The sequence below is a fragment of the Arvicanthis niloticus genome, chromosome 2 (genome assembly GCF_011762505.2).
Source record: "Arvicanthis niloticus isolate mArvNil1 chromosome 2, mArvNil1.pat.X, whole genome shotgun sequence".
Taxonomy (NCBI): Eukaryota; Metazoa; Chordata; class Mammalia; order Rodentia; family Muridae; genus Arvicanthis; species Arvicanthis niloticus.
Window position 1 is genome coordinate 14,650,927 of NC_047659.1, and position 3,750 is coordinate 14,654,676.

General features: G+C 44.1%; 1 pseudogene; it reads right to left on the reverse strand.

Annotated features, from left to right (window-relative positions):
- Positions 1–289: 289 nt before the first annotated feature.
- Positions 290–1,352, reverse strand: LOC117702628 (ribosome biogenesis regulatory protein homolog; annotated as a pseudogene).
- Between the last annotated feature and the right edge of the window lie 2,398 nt (positions 1,353–3,750).

A 3,750-nucleotide genomic window follows, 5' to 3' on the forward strand; every position in this document is an offset into this window, starting at 1 on the left:
GTTCAACTCTTACCCAGTATCAAAGTCAAGATAAAAAAGGCAGGCCTTAACTTACTCCTGGTTCTGACCATATCATTTCTATAATTCTCACTTTCCAAAATACACTAACTTCCAGTCAGCGTCTCCGTTAGTTCATAGTCCAGCACTGACTCTCTTGGGGAGGCAAACCTGTCACTTCAATGTCAATCTCACTGAGGACAGCAGCCACCTCCTGAGCCAGCCTGCAGCATGCACAACTTAATCTTTAGTAGAGTCCTAGCTTTTCAGAACAGGTCCAGAGTGGAGAACACTACTTCCTCCTCTTCCCACCTTGGCGCGGCACTCCTGTCTTCTTGCCCCCTGACTCAGGTGGCCTGGAATGCTTCTTGCCTCCCAGGCCTCCTTTCCTTTTCTCTCCCTGACCCAGCAGGCAGGCTGCCCTTTCTCTTGCAGGAAGGTCCTGGCAGGCCCTCTTTTCTCTTGCCTTTCTGGCTCATCTTCCTCCTCTTGGCAGGCTCCTCTTGGACCTCTTCCCTCATCTGCTTGTTGGTGGCCCTTGTCACGTCCAGCTGAGGTTTATTACTGTTCATGATTTGAAGTAGCTCCCACTGGTTCTTTTTCTTGGCTGGCTGGGAAGTCCCCAAAGGGGGGCTGAAACTTCCTCTTCTTGCCAGAACTTTGGGGCGCTTTCTCCTTGGGGAGGCGCTCCTGGAAGCTTCCCACCGAAGCTCCTCCTTACTCTGGTGTCCCTTAGGGTGCAGCCCAGCTGAGCTGGGCATCTGCATCTTGTGCTCTCAGGCCAGGCTCTACAGAAGGTTCATCTCTTTCTTGGCCACGCGTTCTTTCTTGGCCTGAATCCTCTTGGTGAACTGGTCTTCCATGGGGTTGGCACTCCTGGGCACCTTGATGAGCCATTCCTTAGTGTCATCCTATGTGCGCTTGTAGCCCCAAGACACCCCCACTGTCCACTCACCTCATCCCACATGAGGTTGGTCTTCTTTTTGGGATGGATGGGATGCCCTTAAGGCCAGCGGGTGAGGGGCAATGGTCAGGGCAGCAACTTCTCGCAGGGCAGGCATGTGGCAGGCTCCAGCAAGGGCACTACCACCGCCTCCTCCATGTGCTCCATGGTCTGCAGCTGCCAGTAGCTGGTTGATGAGAAGCTGCATGTTGTCCCGCGCCAGGGCACGCAGCTCAGCCTCCAGCGAGGGCCTGGCCTGGCGCAGCACTGTCGGGGGATTGTTGTCCTAAGCCAGCAAGTTGCCCAGGTCGAATTCCAGCTCTAGCTCCTTGTGCACCTTGATGAGCTGCAGCTTCTCTGCCTCCTCTTGCTCTGCCTTGGCCAGCAGCTCCTCCACTCTCTTGCCATCCATGGCTCTTGATGCACACCTGTGCCTCACTTTGGGGCAACAGCAGAATGTGTCCCTACTACAGCAATACTCTGTTTTATATTTCTGAAAGAGATGAATTAATGATCAGAAAGTTTAGAAAAAGCTATTTAACTATCTAGTGAACTCCTGCAGACACGATCTGCTTTCCAACAAATTATACTTCTCTGTCCACCGTGTTTTGTGCCAATCAGCAATTCAAAAAAAAATTTGTGTTGAACAATTTGTTGTTTCCACAGGGAATAACAAGAAATAAAAATTTTAAAGACTCAAATGAAGACCATAGAGTGTTTCCTATCATGTTCTTTTTGAACCGCTTGCTTATTTAAGTCTTTTTTTTTTCATAGCTCCAAGTGTGCTGGAGGAGAAGCTTCCACTGCTGTCAGATGTTCGGGTTCTCCTTCTCATTGCACACAGAATCATCCCCACAGTACCCACAGTTGCCAGTGTCTAAGGATGAGTTCTCTTGTCACCTGACATAAATCATTCTTCTATCCAATATCTTTCTAAGCACTCCACCCAGAAAGGAAATGGCTCTGTAATTTCTGCATTTTAAAACAGCCTGAGTGAACCAGCAAGAACAGTTTTCTGGCTAAACATTACGTTACAGCAAGTAAGAGAGCTAAATGGAAAAATGAAAATAATTTTGTTTTATGGCATATATGCTTGTGACTTTTAGAATTGCACATTGAATATTTTCAAACGGTAACTGTTTGGCACCAAAAATTCCTGCCACCTTTTAAATGATGTAGCAAGAAACATAGCTATTGATCTAAAGTGAGACAACTGATTCTTTACACAAAACAGTTTATTTGGTTTAAACAGTCAGTCACTGATTACATGGTGAACTCTCTAGTAATCTACCTATAACAATGCTTACAAAACTACTATTATACAGGCTATCATGACTTTTGGTTTGAAACTCAGAAGCACAGGTGTTAGAAAGGACCCAAAGTCTCTGGGGATGATCTGGTCCAGTTGATTCATAGAAATGCAAGACCCAGGGTTTTCAGGTAACAATGGAGGTTATACAGCTAAGCACTGATAATTGGTCAAGTCACTTCAATTGTACTATACAGCTTCAGCTACAGGCACCTGAGCACAGAGATCAGCATATTAGAAAGGAGTGCCCTTCCCAACACTAGGAGATTCAGAATACCCTTGAAGTATATAGATTTCATTTATTACCTTTTATAGGCATTGTTTTACCAAGTAACTGTCATCTTCCAGGTTCTGCTGAGGCTTCATTTTCCACAGTTGTTCTGGGTTTGTAATATCTTTACTGATCCCCTTGAATGCTGTAAAATAGTGTGGCCTTAGCCACCTAAAGAAAGAAAATGGAAGTCTGTTCTATTTATGATACTATTCTTTTGTTGTTGGTTTGTATTTGAGACAGGGCTTCCATTCTCTGTGTATCCCTGGATGTTCTGGACCTTGCTCTGTAGACCAGGCTGGCTTCAGCTTCAGAGATATGTCTGTATCTCTCTCTCAAGTGCTGGGACTAAAGGCATACACCACCATTGTCCAAAAACAATACTTTTTTTTGATGGAACAATGTAAAGTACTTATTCAGTTGAGAACTAGAATAGAACAACACAATTAAAATTCAAATAGTGAATAAGCTACACATTTAACTAGCCTTCAACCAGTTCACTAATGTCAATTATTCATTCAATGAGTGACCTGTTACTTATAGGAAACATATAGGATTGCCTGTTTCTCTTTTCTACAGGAAGATTTTACTCCAAGTTCTCAATTAGACAAAAGCCTATTCCCCTTAAAGATAAATGGAATTAGGAATGCATTTTTAAGTTTTGGCATTGATTCTATCATCAAGGCTTGAAGAAGTTGATAGAGAACTGCAGGAAGATAATGTTTCCTAGGCTTCCACGTTAATGATGGAATCCGTAACAAAAATGATCTGCTTTGTATGCTGAAACATTCCTGAAGGTAGGAAAGAGAAAAGATACAGTCATGAAGCTGAATCCCAATAGTTACTTCAAGGCACAAAAGGCTGCACTGCCAGAGTGTCCTTTGGACAAGCCCTGTTGGTAAAAGTGGCTGCTCATCTATTTCTGATGGGTATTAAGTTGTGTTCAGTCACTGACAAGCCCACTTTCTCAGTCAACCCTGTGGAGAGGAACTTGTTAAAAATTTTCCTAAACCAAGAAAATTGTTCCTTAAGAACTTCATGGAGCCTGATCCAGTCTTGGCTTTGCACATCTTATGCATGACAAACAGGAGGTCATAGTCTCCATCATTTTTAATGAGCCCTAATTCACTTCTAGAAGGTTATACCTCCAATCTGTACCTTGGCCAGTGAAAGAAAAACAAGTTAGGTACACAACCGGTAGGCTGTTGGAAAATATTCCAAATACTTTGG